Source organism: Humulus lupulus, chromosome 5 (genome assembly GCF_963169125.1).
Source record: "Humulus lupulus chromosome 5, drHumLupu1.1, whole genome shotgun sequence".
In the NCBI taxonomy this organism is placed as follows: domain Eukaryota; kingdom Viridiplantae; phylum Streptophyta; class Magnoliopsida; order Rosales; family Cannabaceae; genus Humulus; species Humulus lupulus.
In genome coordinates this window covers 71,952,665-71,974,667 of record NC_084797.1, presented here as the reverse complement: position 1 = coordinate 71,974,667, position 22,003 = coordinate 71,952,665, and positions in this window count along the sequence as shown.

The window sequence follows — 22,003 nt, the reverse complement described above, 5'->3', positions numbered from 1 at the left end:
ATATCTTTAAACTCGTCCCAACTCATAGTGGAAACATCTCGAGTCTAGGATGCCACCTCTCACCAAATACGGGCATCATCTCGAAAAATGTAAGTGGCACAGACCACCCTATCATTACCCACAACCCTCATGAAGTCTATGATGGAGGTGATCAAACTCATCCACTGTTCAGACTTAAGTGGATCTGATCCTCCCTTGAAGATTGAAGGATGTTGCTTCCTAAACCTTTCATACAATGGCTCCCACATGTTCCCATTCTCAGGCGGTTGTACCACTGGTGCCATAACAGGTGGCAAGTCAGGTGTAGCACTCCTTGGCAGAGCCTGCTGCCTCAGAAGACAAATCTCTTCCTCTTGACTCTAAAGTCTAGCTTGCATGTCAACAAGCAACTGCTGCCAGTTCTCAGGGACTGGCAGAGGGTTCTGGCCCTGGTCATCATCTCTACCCTCAATCCCGATGTCGGCTAGTCGAATTGATCGCCTTAGAGGCATAACTCTCCAAGTTTATCTACAATCAACGACTCGGCTGATCAAGTGATGATAACACGTTTAAAATCACCGCATGATGTAGTGTAGAAACTAAAGCAACAATATACAATTATAATGCAAATAGGCATTTTAACAGTCATTCACATACAATAGCAATGCTAATAAGCATGCCTTATCATATTCACATAGCAGTCAAGGGCCAGGCCCTATCAATCTATCTCATGCTTCCAAATAAACATGAAGATAAGACATTTATATTTCATTTAAACAATAAAACATGTAATCACATATATGGTTACAAAACCCTGAGTCGAGCTTGTCCTTAGCGGCAATTGTACATGCCTAGGCAGTCTTCAGGAACCCTTAAACCTAGACCGCTCTGATACCAAGTTGTAACGCCCTGGATAGCCAAGACCATTACACTGTGTATTTAAAATGGTGCAAGACTTGGTAATCACGTCATTTGGACATAAACGTGTTACTAAAGTCAACAAACAGATTAGGGTTAAAGATTTTGATCATAAAATAGTTATTTTTCATTAAAAGTAAGAGTTTGTACACGGGATCCCAAAAATGGTGCTTACAAGGCAATTACAACCCACAAAATAATTATAACTGAAGCAAGCCTAAGTGTCGAAACACAATTTTGGCTCTAGTCCCTGTCAATCCCTTGGCAGTGGCAGTTGAGCAGCTCCTGATGTACACACCGCCCTAAAGCTCTCCAACTCACGGCTGGTCCAGCTTTCCATTACCCTTACCAGCACCATATAGCCCCTGTGAGCCAAGGCTCAACAAGAAAACTTAATCATATTCACAAATGAAAAACATTATGCATACATTAAATTCAGACTAATCAAGTCAATAATAGAATAACATAAGCAATAAGCTAGGCAATAATAAATAGTTTAATCCAGCATGTAATGCAATCTCAGCATTCAGTGCAGTTAGTTAAGTGTCGGCGCCATTATCTCAAGCCCTTTAATTATTTAGATGACCATGTCTCGCTTAGGCCGCGCTGCATTACGCACGCTTAACATCAACCCCTACTCCCTTAGGCCAGACTTTCAGATCAGATATAATAGATAGATTGATTGGGAAACACGCAATGGAAAGCATCACAAACAAACATACCTATCCAGATATCCTTAGACACAGATATATTCGCAATCTCACATATATTCATTTACAGGGGGGTCTAATCCCCATTCACAACCCAGGTGCAGTTTTCTTACCTCAAGTCCGAGCTAAAGGCATATAGCGGTCCCGAGCCCGATCCTCAATCTCGAGCCTTAATGGTAACCATAGTCACAAAGTGATAATGGATAACTATTAAAACCTATTCCAATTAAAAGTTTAAGAATAACATATTATCCTCCAGAATCTCGAATTCTACTAAACCAGGTAGTAGAATCCTTCCCGAGCACTTAGGTGTGAGTTCCCGAGCCCAAAAATCTGATTGGCTATTTCTCCCAATTAGTGTTATGGTCTGCCCCCTAGGGCCGTGGAGCACTACAAGTCAGAGAGCCTCAAGGCTCTCTTTTGAGGGACGCAGACCGCGGTGTGCCTCAACCTGGGCCGCGACGCCTGGGCAAAATTCAGAGGCTCCTATCCTCTTCACACACACGGGTCGCGGCGCCTGAAGAAGATTGCTGCGACTCGAGCCCAAAACCCAAAAACATCTGCATATTTTCACTACGTTTTTCCTCAGTCTAATTAATCAAAATCCAACATGACATGCACCAAATCCATAATTGGGCCTCTACACCTCAATAGTATACTCATAGCAATACAATCACCTAGGCTCACCCGAGCTGGGTATTAGACCTTGTTGTGACTATTCTGCTCATCCTCACCAGGATCGCCTCAAGCCGAATACTACAAATATATCCACATAATAATGTTGTCTCAATCTTTTACACATATATAATCACATTTATGCCCTCAACGAGCCAAAATCACAAATATGCCCTATTTAACAAGAAGGGGCCCACATGCATATTTAATACTCATAAACATGCACATATATTCATATTATCATATAAATCATGTATGCCACATAGCCACACATTTAATCAATTAATTTCAAACATATATCCAATTATGTCCTCCCGGCACACTAATCAAGGCACTAATTTTTGAGACATTACAGGCAGTGTGTTAATCAATATTTAATTAGGTGTTTGAAACCTAAAACTAATATTAAACTTAACCATAAGTAGGTGAATAATTTGACTATTTAACATAACAAGTAATTAAATTTATAGAGAAAAAGGTACATAGACCCATAAGTTAAGACGAAAGTGGGTAACCCAATGTTACATTTGAAGTGACATTTCTACTAATAGTGTCATAATTTAAAGTAATTTACTTTTGGAATAAGGTTTCTTACACTTGAAAAGACAATTCAAGGAGGGTAGTTGTATACTTATTTGTTCTTTATAGGGTGGGGTTCGGCGTGGCATTTTAAAGTGGGCATGTTTATATTTTTTATATATTTTTTTTAGGGAGGGTACACGTGAATGAGTTGGGAAGCGAACTTGATGATTTTTATAACTTGATATTATATATGCTGACATAGAAAGTAACTTGTTTTTAAATATGGATGAATTAAAATAATAAAATCTCACACTTTAAATTTCCTTGTATAAATGAGTCTTGTATTATGTTTAAAAAGATGGTGGGGAGGGGGAAGATGATTGCATGTCAAAATTTTAAATGTGGTTATGTACATGTATGAGTGGTCGAGTCTCAATGTAGGCATGCCTTGTCTTTACTTCCATTTTATAACAAAGTTGGAGAAAATTACAATGAGTTGACATGTGTTGTGAATTATTTTTATTTTCTTGAAAATTTTACCTACTCCAAAACTTTGGTAATCTGTAATCTTTCTTTTCCTTCCCAAATGAGGTAGAGTCTATACATGGAACGTTGACTAACTAATTAGAAGTCATATTGTCCAAGAGTGTAGAGAAATCTCTCAAAAAAATCGAGATGACAAGTCTTTTAATATTGAACCAATGGACCATTATTGCAATGAAAATTGTCCAAAAGAGCCACACTACCATGCCCTACCCAACCCTTCCCAGATTTTCCCTCTATGTGGAGTATCTCAACAAGTGTCCAAGTAATTTGAGGAGGTTCTCATGCGTAATGATACAATATCCATCTTAGCAATCACAGTCTCGACCTACGATGTAGAGATGGAGGCCCAATACAAAGGCGTTAAGTTAATTGTGAAGAAGCTAGAGAAAAGGCTCTCTGACATGGAGACAAATATCCACACTTTGGTGGAATTACTATCATAACTATTTAGGGGATAAATTACCCAATGATTAGGTCTTTAAGTCTAGTTGTTTATATAATATATTTTAGCCTTTTAAATTTTTGATGTTTTAAGTTTTATTTATATTTTGTAAACTTTGTTTTTTTTTTTTTTGGTAATGCACTCTTGCATTGTATGACCTTGTTAAACTTGTTTTTAGTTTTGTTTATTGGAATTTCAAGATAGTGACAAAATTACAAGTTGTTCTACATGATTTTATTTCATATATAGTTAAGAAGTTGCAGTGTTACAAAAAATGTGGAAAATATTAAATAATTAACACAATTAATGTGCAGTTAACAATTAGGAAACCCAGGTTTTTTAGTAGTGTAGAAATGTAATAATTTTGTATATGATAATTTTAGAATCCAGTGATGTAGATTGATAAAACAGTACATGGGTATTTGGCCTTTATTTAAGAAAATAGTGACATTGGAAGTTGTAAACTATATGATGCAATTAGGGAGATGTGACCAAGTCACATGTTTGAAAAACTGTTGTCCTTAAAAAAGTGGACAAGACAATAGTAGTTACCATTGGTCAACTTTTACTTGAAAGGTGCCTAGAATATTGGTGATATTTTAATAATTTTTTCCTAGGTATTTATGGATAGTATTTCGAAGACACTAATAAAATATTTTTTGTTTACTTTCACCGAAGAGTTGAGTTATGCATGTGGAAAATAATATTTTATAAGAGACTGCTGAAGTGTCTAAAAAGTAGTAGCTCATTCTAAATAAACACATTCGCTTCATTCATAATGTCATATAAGACACACTTGAATGATTTTTTCCAAAAAAAAAAAAACACTTACCATCCCCCTTATACATATGCAAAAATCATGGGTCCATTGAGAAAGCCATGTTTGCTGCCTCGGTGACAATCAATAGTCAAGTATTTCGTACCCCAACAATATTTAACATGAAGAAGGAATTTATGAACAATGTAGCGAGGATTGCATATGGCTTTCTCTCTGGTGAGAAAGAAAACTTTGAGTCATCATGAAAGACTGTAGGTAATAAATTTTATATATATAAAGCGTCAAATATATTTTTTCTTTTAAGACTTATTAGGTTTTTCATATATTTACTCATGAACCCTAATGTATAAATTCCATGGTAGTAGGTCCACTTACATACCTTTTGAAGAAGACGTGTCGTGGAAAAATATCTTGCAAGAACGTCTTCAAAAAAATAATCGGAGCTTACCAAGATATTATACAAAAAAAAAACAATTGGGCTAGATCATTGTCCTACATTTATTTCATGTGTGGAGATAGAAGGTAGAATATTTGAAGGAGTGGAAGAGTGTTTAAAGAAAGTGGCTGAGAGGAGTGCCACGAAGGCAACGTGTAATGCCTTGAAATGAATTTTTATTATTACACTCTTAATTAGGTCCAATCATAAATTGGAGACTCTATTTACGTACAACAAAGATTTATTAATCTTACTCTACTATAATTTTAAGTTGGTGTTACACCACATTTAATAGTGTCGTTATGATTAATTATAAAATATTATGTTAAAAAAGTTTGTACTATGAAAGTGTGTGACAATCACTAAACACACTATTAGATAATTTATAAAATATTAAGTATTATTTTAGATGGTACTGTAGTAGCTAATATTTGGAAGACATTTTTTTAATGATATTTAGTTTTATTAATTTCCAATGATTGGAATTTAATATGATGCTACTATTTGACATTTTTAGAGTGTATGATAGTTCCATGAAGCAATCCAATTAATGGAGCTAAAAAATTAAAATAATATTAAGAATTTTGTATATAATTTAATTTATGTGAAAAAAATGCACATGTACAATGGACACTTATTAAATTACTTAAAAAATAATTGAATGAAAAGTTATTGTGGGGTTGTACCAAATATGTTATATGTACTTCTAAGGGGTACCAGTTGTGGGGTTGTACCATAAATAATAACATTCCCAAAAAGTATGAGTTATCCCAACTGTGTTAACTATTTTTTTGTAAAAATGGTGATATGTACGAAGATTGAACAAAGTATTTATTATGTGTGGATTCATCATTTCAAAAAATTAGTGATATTATGTTAAATTTTAAAATGTACTGTTAGTATTGGTATTCGTTATGCTTGTCTAAAATTGGTGTAATTTCAGGACAAATATTTTTTCCACCATTAAAGAAAAAATATCGCCCGTCATTTTTGGAAGTTTTTAGTAAACGTTACCAAAAAACTGTCATTCTTTGCCAAAAAAAACATTATCAACATATTCATATATTCACAAATAATTCATTACTCATAAATAATCAATTGATAACATCTTCATAACTGAACCTTTCGAAATATTAATACAACAGTAGTAGCTAAATTTAAATCCCTATGAAATCATTCATCAATAAAAACTAAAATATATATATATAACTTAATAAATTTAAAATAAATTGTTGACCCACGATTTGGCCAACTGACACGGAGTCAAAATATGAATGATATGGACGAATATAAAGAGAATAATGTAATGACGAAAGTAAAGAAAACACAGCAATTTATAGTGGTTCGGCCCCAGGATCTGGTAATGACCTACGTCCACTTAGAATTATATTGATATGAAATCAGAAGTGTGATCAGAGAACTTGGGTTCAATGAGTTTCAGCACTTCACCTAAAGCAATACAAGTTTTCTAGGAGAAATTCTATCTCTCTATGATTTTTCAGCCAAAAAGTCCCCTTCCCTTGAGCTATATCTTGCTATTTATAGGCTCAAGGAGGGTTACAGAATATTGTTACAGATATTATCCCCTGAATAGTGGGATATTCATAAGACTGCATGAGATAAATTCGGGATTCACAAAGATCTTCCCATAAATGTTGCTTTGCCAGCGGAACCATCGACCAGACTGGTCGTGGCAAAGATAGGCTTGTCCTGCTTCTGGTGTGTCTCCTGGTCGATACTCTAGCAGATGCTTTCAGGTATCAGCCACGTGTCAAGAAATTATTCGCCACGTCACAAATGCTAATTTACTGGATAACATAAATCATAGTTTATATATAAAAAAAAGAGTTAATTCTGTAAGATCTGATTTAAACTATTTATAGTGTAATGATTTATTTTAAATTTATTCATTTTTATTAATTTTTCTTTTATATTTTTAAAACCCCTATGTGACTCTAACGTGGCCAAGACACATAAGCAAGCAAAGAGCCATGTCAGCATGTCGTTGGCCACATTGGACAATTATTACAAATTACTATTTTAAGCAAGAAAATTGAAATATTTGTATTTATCACTAAATATAACTCATATTATGTTGCATGGTTAATATATATCAATGTTTTATCAAGTTAAGCTATCATAAGTTGTTATCATTATTCATCTCATAATCAATTGTTCTGAATGTATCTAAAAAGAAAATGTACCTTCACATTGTCGTGTCAACGAATTAACACAAAATCTTTTACACTATACAAAGTATGGTGGTTCTTAGATTTTGTGGGTCCACAAAAGTGAATGTGGTATGGGTTGATGCCACCTAATTTACTATTGAAAGTATTGGTAGAATAGTATGGGAACAATACTTGGTATGACATGACCTTAGATTTTGTGGGTCCATGTGGCATGGCTTGAACACAATTTACTATTGAAAATATTGGTCAAATCTTATGTGAATAATACTTGGTAACTAGTAGAAATCAATGTCCATGAAATGAAGACCTATTTAATGGGTGGTTGGTCTAGTGCATTAATTGGTTAGAGATTTATGCACAAGCCACCAAGAAGACTACTTTTCCCCCTAAAATTAATTACGTCATCTGAACAATGTGGTACTCAAAATAGTGCATGCCTAATGCATTGCAGTAGCCTAGGATCGTCAAGGAAGAAGGCTTCATCAATCTCAACTAAATCTAAAAGTGTTGTTATTAAGTGTGTTAATTATTTAAATTGCACTACTCTTAAGGTTAAGTTGTATGAAGAGAGGAGGCTGAGAAAATAAGGCCTATAGGAATTTACCATATTTTGAAAATGCAATTTCACATTTGTGCCATGTTTTTACACACCTTTGCAATGTCAAGCTTGTCATTAATAACGACTTAGTTTAGAGGTCAAATTGTATGTATAATGGGCTATGAAAATCATACAATAACTCTATCCATAATATATTTCCTAAAGCATGTTTTCTTTCCATATTAAACTGAAATATGGATGAGGTTTGAAGTTTGCACAAAACATCAAATTGGGAAAATATACTACAATTTTTGGGGATTGAGAAACTCGCAAATGATATTGAGACGGAGGATGTCGAGGGAAAGGTTTTTGAATCCCTTGAAGAGTGGGAGGAATTTTATTACACATATTCTTTGTGGGTAGGTTTCACTGTCCGCAAAGCAGATGTAGGGAAAAAAATGGGAACATCACCATGAGAAAATGGGTATGTTCAAAATAAGGTTCTTGCAAAGACACGAAAATTGACAAGGCCAGTGGGAGCAAACGAAAAAAACAATTACTAGGACAGGTTTCCAAGCCAGTTTTCGAGTGGTAATGATGGGAGATGATGGTTCGTGGATTTTCAAGGAATTCCAAACTTTGCACAACCATGACACAGCCGCATTAGATGAGTTGCGATTTCTAAGATCAAATTGTTCTGTGTGAGCATCCCTAGTAGCTCAAGTGAGGTCAATGAAAAAATTTGGGATAAGAACTTCACACATCATCTCCCACTTGGTAATGTAGTATGGTGGACATGAAAGGATGCCTTGCCAGCTATGAGACATTTACAACAAGGTCCCTCACGTCAAAAGGAAAGAGAAAAAATGTACTGATTTTGATAGTGCTTTGGGATATTTGGATTGTTTGTCAAAGAGGGATCCAAATTTCGTCACTCAATATCAATGTGACGTGGAGAATAGATTGGGGAACCTATTCTAGGTGGACGAATATTCACGATGGGACTTCATCGCATTCGGTGAGGTTATTAGATTTGACACAACATGTATGAAAAACAAATATAATATACCCTTGACAATTATTTTGATCGACAATCATCACTTCAAGACCTGCATATTTGGAATGGCGCTGCTTAACCTTAAGGATGAGTTAACTTACTTTTGGTTGCTTGAAAAATTTATCGAATGCCACAATCATGCAACACAAAAATTTGTGGTAATAGATGGAGATGAAGCTATCAAAAATGTTGTCTTCAAGTACTTCCCAAGTGCAACACATCGGTTATGTGTGTGGCATCTGTATACCAATGCGTTAAAAATTTCAAAAGACTCATCAGCCCACCCTGAGGCTCAAAAATCCCCCAAACTCTTCAGTGAGAGAGGGGTTGTCACGTCCAACTAGAACTCTCTCCTCCGGCCAAGAGGCAGAGAGTCCCTACTCCCCTGCGGAAATTCCTGCGGTTGACTCGCCCTAGATCATGGAGATTCCTTCCTCACCCGGGTTAGAAGAGGCGATCTAAGAGCAAGGGCAAGAGGCAGTCCAAGAGCCCCTCCACGAGACGGTTGACGACTCGGAGTAAGAGGCGGTGTCACCCAAGATCCATATTTTGGTATATCCCGAGAAATATGAGGGGGCCTTACTGGAGCAATACGAGAAGATGCTTCAACATTTTGAAGCAAGGCTAGAGGAAGGTAACAAGGCCCTGCACGAGACAACCGAGGCCCTTTGCCAACTTAATACACCTCGAGAGAGGCCAATCGTTCCTCCAATAGGTTGGGCTGGGCTGGAGACTTTGTTCCCTGCTAAGCTAGGGGATATCGTTGCTCCTCTCCCCACCGAGCTCCTTCAGGGGGATAGCTTCACCATGTGCGAGTTGACCACCGGAAGCTTCTCTCAACTAAGCGACAGTAACGATGCTTCTCACGTGGCCTCGTGTCGATACGCTTCTGTCCGGGTAAGTTTATTCATTCTCGTGCTTGAATTCAATTCAGCAAGGCTTTATTAGGCTAACATTTTCCCTCTTTTCACTTTTTCTTTTTGCAGTCTACCTTGGCCTTCCAACGCTTGGGAGACATCATGATGGAGAAGTTGTATAAACTCCAGAGGTTCCAGGAAAAAATAGCCTCCCTCAAGGAGAAAATCCAAGGCCCTTTGGAAGAGCTTGCCCGGGCCAAGGCTGCCCTCGAAGACAAGCAAAAACGCTCTCGGGAGCTTGAGGAAGCCGTACAGAAGGCCACCGGGGACATGCAGTGGGCCAAAAAGGAGACAAAAATGAGCGTTGAGAGTATGCAGTGAGCCTAGGAGGCTAAGAAGGCCACAACTGAGGTCGCCTGAGTGGTCCTTGAAAACTCCCAACTTCAGGAGCAAGTTAAGGAGGCCATCAACTGAGCTGAGCTAGGGGAGAGAAAAGCCCTCCAAGCAATGGATATGAATAGGTTCTCTCGGTTTCAGGTGGAGAAGGTGGAAAGAGAAATCGAGACAATTTTCGAGGATGCCTTCTATGTGCCATGGTATCACAACCAAGACATGAGCTTGGATTTCACTTGAGAGCCCGATAATTATAGACTCCTCTTCGAAGAGCGTCTCTGGCGGAATTCGGCTGCGAAAGTTGCTCCAGCTACCGAGGTGATCCAAATGGCTCGAATGGCCGAGGCGACCCCGTCCACCGAGGCCACTCAACCAACTGAGGCGACTCCGGCTATTGAAACGACCCAGGCAGAGGGTGCCTTGAGTGCATACCCAATCACTGTACTTGTGGAGAGGGTCCTGGAGGATTGTTCATAATTTTCATACTTAGGCCCGCGTGCCATAACTTATTGGGGTATAGACAAACAACGCTCAAGCCCCCAAGCATAGTTGTAATTACTTTCCCATTTTATGAATTATGCCGCTTGCCTTGCTTTTTATTTTGGTTTGGTTCGATGAATTCAACATAACCTACCTGCCATGAGTATAAGCACTCAAACCACTTTCAACATTTGGTTCTATAAATTCAACGTAACACATCTACCATGAGAACAAGAACTCAAATCGTTTTAAAAATCTGGTTCTATAAATTCAACTTAACATGATTGTCATGAAAATAAGAACTCAAACCATTTTGAACATATGGTTCTATAAATTCATCGTAACATGACTACTACGAGAACAAGAATTGAAACATCTTTAAACATTTGGTTCTATAAATTCAATGTCACATGATTGCTACAAGAACAAGAAATCAAACCTCTTTAAACATCTGGTTCTAAAAATTCAACGTAACATGATTGTCACGAGAATAATAACTCAAACTGTTTTAAAGGTGATTCCAGCGTTTAGTGTCTCTTATAGGCTCATAGTCCAAGAGTTAACTTTAACATGGAATTTATTATTAGTCTTAACTCGACGCCCTACTTCCCTGTAATCCAAAGATTCAGGCTTTTAGGGGGCCTTGCATGTGGAACCGCCTGCCCTCTGAGTAGTTGGTCAGGGACTTTAAGAGATTCCACTTGCCATTTTAGATCTCACCACTCCTCAGGCTCGATGTCCTCGAGAGGTCGTGTTAATAAGGTGTCCAAGCACAATTGACTTGGGCATCCATTCACATCTCGAGGATTAGGATTTGCTTATTACTCCTTGGACACGCGTTGTCCTCGGGAGGTAACTTGAATCTCCAAGTTCGCGGTGTACTGGGTTTTTTCTAGGTTTTCTAGCTATGGGATATGGTGACACTAGGGGTGATCCGCTCATCGACTAGCCAAGCTCTACATATCACAAATTTCTCGGGGCCAAGTACAGGGTACTTGGCCTTCCGTTCACATCTAGAGATCAAGAGACTTGGTCAGAGCTTCTCGGGCTCGGTGTCCATGGGAGGTGACAAAAGTCTGTTCTCGCACTACTAAGGTAATCTAGCTCCTAGGTGCTAAGTTTTGTTCTACGTGGAGCAAGCTTAGTCTTCTAGGCTAGCCTCGTCTCCTAGGATCTCATCCCTCCTTGGGATGTTGACGCTAGGCTTACTCCTTGACACTTAGTTTCCTAGGTCGTTCCTTGTGAGGCGTATTGCTGCCCTAACCCCATGTCCCCCAAGCAATCGGAGACTAGTCTGTGATCACTTGTACTGGATAGTGGGTGCTTTCACATAGCATTAATAGAATATAAAGGAAACCAAAGATATAAGCAGACAATGAATTTCTTACCATGTTTTACATACATGGTTTCCATTACATGTGCCTGAAGGCTAAAGGGGGTATTACAGAAATAAACAATGTTTTGTGCTCATATCATTGGTAATACCAGTGAAGACGCTCGGCATTCCAGGTGTGAGGAATCAGCTCCTCACTCATTCGAGCTAACTTGTATGTTCCCAGACACACAATGCTCTTGACTTGGTATGGCCTTCCCAGTTAGGTCCTAGCACTCCTACACCGGGGTCTCGGGTGGCTAAGAAAACTCTTCGCAACACCAGATCTCCGACCATAAATTTTATATCTTTTACTTTGGAGTTAAAATACTTGCTATATTCTGCTAGTAGGACGCTACTCGAAGTTGAGAAGCTTCACATAACTCTTTCACAAGGTCCAATGATTCTCGTAGTAAAGCATGGTTCGTGGTCGGGTCATATGTGTCCCGTCGATGTGTGGAGATTTTTGCTTCAACTGGGAGCATATCCTCGTACCCATAGGCCATCGAGAAAGGAGAATGGTCGGTGGAAGTCCTAGCAACGGTTCGGTAGCTCCACAATGCCTTAGGCAGCTCCTCGGGCCAAGCTCATTTTGCATGCTCCAGCCTCTTCTTCAAAGTGGACTTTAGTGTCTTGTTAACTGCTTCCACTTGGCCACTGGCCTGCGGATTGGCCACGGAAGATAATCTCTTGATGACACCATGCCGTTGATAGAAGTTCGTGAACACTTCACTGTCAAACTGCAATCTGTTGTCAGAGGCTGTCTTCCCCGGAAGCCCATTCTGGCAAACGATGTGTTTAATGACGAATCCAAAACCTTTTTGGAAGTGATTGTAGTGAATGGCTTGGCCTCGACCAATTTCATGAAGTAGTCGACGGTCACTATGGCATATTTCACTCCTCCCTTCACTGTAGGCAGGGACCCGATAAGGTTGATGCTCTAGACAACAAAAGTCCATGGGCTGGTCATCTGGAGGTGCTCGGGGGATGTTGGCGAAGCGCTGACACTTGTCACATTTCTTGACATAATCCATCATGTCTCCATTCATGGTGGGCAAAAAATATCCTTGCCTTAAGATCTTCTTGGAAAGGCTCTGCCCCCCAGCGTGGCTCCGCAGAAACCTTTGTGTACCTCTCGGAGTATTGAATTGGCTTCTTGCTTAGAAACACACCAAAGCAAAGGCAAAGAATAACCTTGCCGATAAAGCCTATTGTCCATGACTATGTATCTCGGTACTTGATAAAGCAGCTTCCGAGTTGCCTTCTTATCTTGGGGCAACTACCCCGGAGATGAGATATTTAACTATTGGCTCCATCCACCCATCTCAGGGTTGTACAGACTCCACCTCATCTGGAGCTGAGATACTCGAGGAATCCAAGTAATAATTGGGTACCACATTGATCAACTCAACATCTTTGGTTGTGGCCAACCTAGCCAGGATGTTAGCATTGAAATTCCGCTCTCGCGCCACCTGCTGAATAGTGAATCTTCAGAAGTTATGCAACATTTCTTCAGCCTTTGCCAGGTATGCTGCCATTTTTGTTCCCCATGCCTGGTACTCTCCGAGAACTTGGTTCACAAGGATTTGGGAATCACTAAAGATCTCGAGAGCCTCAGCCTTGAGTTCCAGAGCTACACGGAGCCCAGAGATTAAGGCTTCATACTCTGCTTCATTGTTAGAGGCGCAAAACCCAAAGTGAAGGGCACTATTCTCCTATGCCCCTCGGGGGAAACCAAAATAAGTCTCACCTCGATACCATTTTCGTTCGAAGACCCATCAACGAACAACTTCTAGGCAGGTCCGACCATTGGGGTACTCTCAGCGTTCTCCTGATTTCCCATGCACTTGGTGATGAAATTAGTGAGTGGATGACCTTTTATGGCAGCCCGCAGATGGTAGGTGATTTCAAATTGACTTAACTCCACCGACCACTTCGAGAGTCTTCCCGACGACTCAGTTTTCTGAAGGACTTGTTTGAGGGGATCTTTTGTGAGGACCTTAATTAGATGCGCCTGGAAGTTGGGTCTTAGCTTTCGAGAGGCCACCACTAAGCAAAAACGTTTACTTCTCCATCAACGGGTACCTAGACTCTTCCCAGAGGAGTCTTTTGATAATATAATAGATGGGGTTCTGAACACGACTTTCTTCCCTTAACAATCTACCACTGATGGCATCCTCCGAGACAACCATATAGAGCAGGAGATGCTCTCTGTCTACTGGCTTGGACAGAATTGGAGGGTTTTCCATGTGCCCCTTGAGCTATTGGAATGTCTGTTTGCATTCTTCCGTCCATTCAAACCTCTGACTTCAACAGAGGACATTGAAGAAAGGGATGCACTTATCCGTTGCCTTGGAGACAAAATGACTCAGAGCTGCAATCCTCCCTGTAAGGCTATAAATGTCTTTATGTTTCCCAGGAGATGTCATCTTGATTAGGGCCTTGATCTTCTCGGGGTTCACCTCAATTCCACGATCACTGACAATGAAGCCTAGGAACTTACCAGAGGCGACCCCAAATGTGCACTTTTGGGGATTTAATTTCATTTCGAACTGTCAGAGCACGGTGAAAACCTCAGTCAAGTCGCCCGCATGGTAAGGGGTGGTCCTGTACATGATCAACATGTCGTACACATAGACCTTTATGTTCCGCCCCAACTGGTTTTTGAACATCTTGTTAACTAGCCTCTAGTAGGTGGCGCCAACATTTTTCAGCCCAAAAGGCATAACGACGTAGCAATAGAAATCATTATCGGTTAAAAAGCTAGTGTGCTCCTGATTTGTGACATGCATGGATATCTGGTTATATCCCAAGTATGCATCCATGAATGACAATAACTTGTAACCATAGGTGGCGTCAACCATCTGGTCTGTCTTGGGGAGCGGAAAGTAGTCCTTCAGACAAGCCTTGTCAAGGATCAAGAAATCAATACATGTCCTCCAAGTGCCATTCAAATTGGGCATGAGAATAGGATTGGATAGCCACCTAGGGTATTGGTCTTCTCGAATAAACCCGTTGGAGAGGAGCTTGTCCACTTCAGCCTTGAGAGCCTCTTTCTGAGTTTGATCAAATGTCTGTTGCTTCTGTTGGACAGAAGCAAAGCTAGGATCGATATTCAAGCCGTGGCATATGATATTTGGATCAATACCAGTCATGTTAGAATGTGACCATGTGAACACATCTCTGTTTTCTCGGAGGAAGCCCACCAATGCCTCTCAAACTTCCGTTTTTAAGCTCCTCCGAACTTTTATTTTTCTGTCAAGGGTGGAGATATCAAGAACTATCTCCTCCACCTCCCCTATCGGTTCGATGAACCTCTACTCTAGAACCCTTGGGTCTAACTCGTTGGGCCCAGTCTCCTGGACAACTTGTACCTCCGAGGCCTAGGACTCCTCGGGGCCTTCTTCCCCAACCATCATCACGAGAGCCTTAAGGGAGACATTGTAACCCTGTCTTTCCTCTTTCTGTTCTCCACAGAGCGTGCCAATTCCTCCATCCGTGGGGAACTTCATGCACATATGGAAAATGGAGGTGACGGCTCCAAACTCCACCAGCGCAGGTTGACCCAAGATGGCGTTGTATGCTGAGGAACAGTCCACCACCACAAAGGTGCAGAATTTGAAGGCCTGGCGAGGCACCTCTCCAAGCATCACTGGGAGCTTTATCTGTCCCACCGAGATGGGGGCCTCCCCCGAGAATCCCTAGAGTTTCGGAGCGCATGGGGACAAGTCTTCCATGGTTAGCCCTATCTTCTCGAAGGATGAATTAAACAGGATGTTCACCGAACTCCCGTTTTCTACTAGAATCCACACCACCATTTTGTTGAAAATTTTTCTCTCAATCACCAACTGGTCGTGATGCGAGAAACGCACTCTCCGATCATCATCTTTGGAGAATGTTATGACATGGTCAGCCATTCGTGGCATTTTGGCAAGCAGCTGGGCCAAAGCCATTACGTCATCATCGTGATTCAAAGCTTGCGCATACTTTCTCTCGAGCTTCGTGAAGTGCACCCCAAGTGAGCCCCTTCTGAGATGGTTCCTACACGCCCATTCATCGGAGGAGGTCCTTGGGCCAGTGGATATTGGGGAACTATAGAAGCTACTGCTGGGACCTATGGTGCAACAGGTGTGACCACTGATCCTGCCACTAGAGGTTGTGCTTGACGCGCTCCACCCTTAGCATATTGATTGAAGTGTCCCAGCTTGATGAGATTCTCAATCTCATCCTTGAGTTGGCGACACTCATTGGTGTGGTGCCCTATGTTGTTGGGGAAACGACAAAATTTGCTAAGGTCCCGTGTATCCTTGTCTTTTCGGATGGGCTGCAGCTACCTGTAGTGAATTGTTGTGTCGTGGCGACGAAGATATTCTCTCGAGAGTTTATCAAGTCAGTGTACTCAAAATACTGCGAGACATACTTCTCGCTAGAAGTGAATCCTTGCTCGGCTTGTGCAATTCTGCTTCCCTTAGGCTTCCGACCCTTACCTTTCCCTTCGCGCCTACTACTGTTGGGAGATCGACAGGATTTGGCAGGCTAGAAGGGGGCAACAACTCCAGCACTGAATACAGGCTGAAAAGCACTGTATCTAGTGGGTGCTGCCCTGTACCCTGCCAGAGCCATACTAAATCCAGGAGCGGGTACGGCGTTATAACCAGAAGGTAGAGCACTTTGGCTGGGTTGGACTCCCCCTGAAACTGGTTGGATGGGAGCGAAAGGGGAATACTGGATTCCCGTAGCCGTGGGACTAGGCGTGGCTGAAGTAGGGAAAATGGCTGATGCCTCGAATGCTCCAATCTGAGCATCCTCTCAGCTGATATATTATTGCCCTCGACGAATGAAGTCGTCGAGTCATTGACATCCACTCCGTTTGAGGTCATCCAAGAGCGGGGATCCCGCACTGATGTCAGCTTCTAATGCCATCAATTGCTGGTCATCATCAACCCTTTTGGTTCTCGTTGCTTCCTCCTTGAAGCATTTTATATATTCCTTAAGAGTCTGGAAGGGCCCTTGCTTTATATTTGCCAAGTCATTGACCTCAAAACGTACCTTCCGAACTCCTATGAATTTCCTTTGGAAGGCAGATGATAATGGATGCCATGATTTAATGGATCCTGGTCAGAGCTTTTTGAACCATTCGTCTGCCTGCTATGTCAGGGTGATCGGGAAGACATAGTACTTAGCGTCATCGAAGACGCGATGCACCAACATCAACCTGTTTAACTTAGATGGGTGGTTTATGGGGTCACAGCCACCATCATAAGGTGGTATGGTTGGTATCTTGAAGCCTTGTTGTAGAGGGGCCTCAACAATATGAGGAGCTCTGTAACGCCCTAGATAGCTAGGGCATTACAACTTGGTATCAGAGCATCCTACGTTTAAGGGTTCTTGAAGACTGGCTGGACATGTACATTCATCGTTAAAGACAAGCTCGACTTAGGGTTCGGTAATTGTGTATACATGATTATATGCTTAAATGATTATAATGGAATATGACTGTTGATATTTGCTTGATTAATAGGGAGCATGAGATACTAATAAGGCCTGGCCCTTGACTATTGCATGATGATATTGAGGCATGCTTATTAGCATTGCTATGCATGTGAGTGAAAATATTTGAATACTTGGATAAACTGTTATATCTTGATTGTTTATGAATGTTTGAGTCCCAGTGGTGGATCATGAAAGGATTAATACCATGTCATCATAGTCTGACCGCTGAGTCGTTGATTGCAGATTAACATGGATAACTATGCGTCTAAGAAAATCTACGCGACTAGCCGGCACCAGGTCTGAGACTAGAGATGATGACCAGGGCCAGACCCCTCTATCAGTCCTTGAGAACTGGCAGTAGCTTATGGCAGACATACGAGCACGGCTACAGAGCCAGGCTGAGCAGATCCTCATTCTGCGATAGCAGGCTCCATCAGGGAGTGTTGCCCCTATTGTGCCACCTGCAGTTGTACCAATTGTACAGCCAGCAGAGGCTGGTAACAGATGGGAGCCGTTGTATGAACGGTTTAGGAAACAGCAACCCCCGATCTTTGAGGGAGGACTTGATCCACTGAAGGTCGAACAGTGGATGACCATGATTACTACTATCTTGGATTTCATGAGGGTAGAGGGACATGATAGAGTTGTCTGTGCCACATATATGCTGAGAGAGGATGCCCGTCTCTGGTGGGAAGTGGCATCACAGACCAGAGATGTTACTACATTGAGTTGGGAAGGATTCAAGGACCTATCCAATCAGAAGTACTCTAATGTTGCCATCAGGGCAGCGAAAGTAAATGAGTTGATGGGGTTGGTTCAGGAAAGCAAGATAGTTACAGAATATGCCCTGAAGTTTGACAGACTTGTGAAGTTCGCACCAGATCTTGTGCCTACTGATGCGGCTAGGCAAGACAGATTTATTAGAGGGCTTACTGCTATGATAGCCTGAGATATGAGGATTACAACAGTTCCTAGGGGGATAACTTATGCCCAGGCTGTAGAGAAAGCTCTTACCGCTGAGGAAGAAGAGAATAAGATATGGAGGGAGAGTGCAGCAAGGCGGGAGGGCCACAGGGCAGTGCTTCCATATTCTAGTTCTGGTAGGTTCGGAGGCCCCAGTGAACTGAAGAGAAAGACCCCTGATGCTTCGACCGCTCCTGGTCCTAATAGGAGAGGTCGGGGTACTCAGGGTGGCCGTCAGGGAGGCGGTGATTCATGGAGGACCTATCCTGAGTGCGCGAGGTGCAGAAGGCATCATCCAGGTGAATGTCGGGCTAAGTCCTGTTATGTGTGCGGGGTGGTGGGACACCTCAAGAAAGACTGCCCGACAGTGAAAAAGGGAGATGCAAGGAAGGTGGACAGCTTGACTCCAGCTCGAGTGTTCACCCTGACGCAGGCGGAGGCCGAGGCTAGTCCCTCGATAGTGACAGGTCAACTTTGTAGCATTGGCTCTCCTTTTACTGTATTGATTAACTCTGGTGCTACACATTCATTTGTTTCTAGTAAGGTAATTGATAGACTGTGTAGAACTAATGAGTATTATACTTCGGGATTTGGGACTATTTTTCCTACAGGTGAACAGGTAGTTTCTAGGAGTTTTCAGTAGACTTAATTGAGTTGGGTATGGAGGACTTTGATATGATTTTAGGCATGGATTGGCTGGTTAGATATGGAGCTACTATTGACTCCAGGAAAAAGATGGTGACCTTTGAGCTGGAGGGCGAGGATCCCTTTGTTTTTGTGGGAGCGGTGCATGGACCCCGCATACCCATGATATCAGTGCTGAGAGCCAAAGATCTGTTACAAGAAGGATGTATAGGTTTTCTGGCTAGTGTGGTGGATACCACTAGGGTTTTGCCAACAAGACCAGAGGAGACCAGATTGGTTTGCGAGTTCTTGGATGTGTTTCCCGAGGACTTTCCTGGGTTGTCGCCGCGTAGGGAGATCTAGTTTATTATTGAGTTGGCGCCAGGGACAGAGCCAGTGTCGAGGGCACCATATAGAATGGCACTGGTAGAACTGAAGGAATTGAAGATATAGCTACAGGAGCTTCTGGATTTGGGGTTCATCAGGCCTAGTTACTCACCATAGGGTGCTCCAGTTTTGTTTGTGAAAAAGAAGGGCGAGACATTGAGGATGTGTATAGATTACCGGGAATTGAACAAGTTGACTATCAAGAATAAGTATCCCCTACCAAGGATTGACGACTTGTTTGATCAGCTGCAGGGTAAGACGGTGTTCTCAAAGATTGATGATCTAGTTATCACCAGCTGAGGATCAAGGACGGGGACATATCGAAGATGGCCTTTCGGATGAGGTATTGACACTATGAGTTTCTGGTCATGTCGTTTGGTTTGACCAATGCCCCAGCAGCCTTTATGGATCTAATGAACAGGGTGTTCAAGGAATTTCTAGATCAGTTCGTTATTGTCTTCATCGACGACATCTTAGTGTACTCCAATTCAGAGGTAGAGCATGAGTTTCATCTTCGACAGGTTCTACAGAGGTTGAGGGGCACCAGTTGTACGCCAAGTTTAAGAAATGTGAATTTTGGCTACCGGAAGTGACATTCCTTGGACATATTGTTGGTTCAGATGGGATTAAGGTGGATCCATCTAAGGTGGAGGCAGTTAGGGATTGGCCGAGGCCAAGGAACGCCTCGGAGGTGCGGAGTTTTCTTGGTCTAGCGGGTTACTACAGGTGGTTTGTGGAGGGCTTCTCGAAGATAGCGGCACCAATGACAGAATTAACACGGAAGAATTTGAAGTTTATGTAGTCGGACAAGTGTGAGAACAGTTTCCAAGAGTTGAAGCGATCACTTATTACTGCGCTTGTGTTGAGTCTTCCTTCGGGAGAAGGGAAGTTTGTTGTCTACTGCGATGCGTCGAGGTTGGGTTTAGGTTGTGTGTTGATGCAGAACGAGAAAGTCATTGCTTATGCGTCACGACAACTAAAGGAATATGAGCAGCGATATCCTACCCATGATTTGGAGTTAGCAGTGGTGGTATTTGCACTGAAGGTTTGGCGGCATTATCTGTATGGGGAGAAGTGCAAGATATACACTAATCAGAAGAGCTTGAAGTACTTCTTCACACAGAAGGACTTGAACATGAGGCAGAGACGTTGGCTAGAGTTGGTGAAAGACTACGATTGTGATATTCTTTACCATCCGGAGAAAGCCAATGTAGTGGCAGATGCATTGAGTCGGAGAGGCCCAAGTCAGTTGTATAGTTCCACCCAGATCTCGAGAGAGTTAGCTGATGAGATGGTCAGAGCGGGGATAGAATTGGTAGTGGGCTGGTTGGTCAATATTACTCTACAGTCAACCCTGCTAGAGCGGATTAAAGAAGGTCAAGTGGTAGACGCTCAATTATAGGATGTTAGAGAGAATGTCTTAGCGGGAGTAGCTAAGGACTATTCTATTTCTGAGGTTGGTTTGCTTCGGTATCAGGGACGGATTTGTATTCCAGCTGATGAGGGGATCAGATGAGAGATATTGGATGAGTCACATACGACGTCGTACTCACTTCATCCGGGTACCACAATGATATACCAGGATCTACGAACGTTATATTAGTGGCCCGGGATGAAGAAGGATGTGGTAGAGTACGTAGCCAGATGTTTAACCTGTCAGCAGGCGAAAGCTGAGCACCAGCGACCAGCAGGGTTGCTTCAGCCTTTGGGTATTCCCAAATGGAAATGGGAGGATATTACGATGGATTTTGTGGGAGGTTTACCCAGAACAGTAGGGCTTCATGACTCAGTGTGGGTGATAGTGGACAGATACACCAAGTCAGCCCATTTTTTTCCAATGAGGTTGACATATACTGTGGATTAGTATGCAGAGTTGTATGTGAGGGAGATCGTACGTCTCCATGGGGTTCCTAAGTCTATAGTGTCAGACCGGGATCCTATCTTTACCTCCATGTTTTGGGGTAGTTTGTAGAAGGCTATGGGAACTCAGTTGAAGTTCAGCATAACCTTTCATCCTCAGACTGATGGACAGTCTGAGAGAATGATTCAGGTATTGGAGGATATGCTCAGGGCATGTGTGATCGACTTTGAGGGATCATGGAGTAAGTATCTTCCGTTGATTGAGATTTCATATAACAATAGTTACCAATCAACGATTGGAGTGGCTCCCTACGAGATGTTATATGGGAGGAAATGTAGGTCACCCATTCATTGGGATGAGATGGGTGAGAGGAAGTATTTGGGGCCGGATATGGTTCAGAAGACGACTGAAGCTATAGAGAAGATCCGAGCTAGGATGCTCGCCTCACAGAGCAGGCAGAAGAGCTATGCGGATCCCAAGCGTAGGGACATGCAGTTCCAGGTTGGGGACCACGTGTTTCTCCGAGTATCACCACTGTGAGGGGTGAGGAGATTTGGAAAGAAGGGCAAGCTAAGCCCTAGGTTCATCGAACCTTTTGAGATCCTGGAAAGGATCGGTCAGGTGGCTTACAGGTTAGCCTTGCCACCATCATTGTCAGGAGTCCATGACGTATTCCATGTTTCTATGTGGAAATACGTCTCAGATACATGTGTTGAGGTATGAAGACTTGGAATTGCAGATAGATTTAGTTTATGAGGAGCAACCGATTCAGATTTTGGA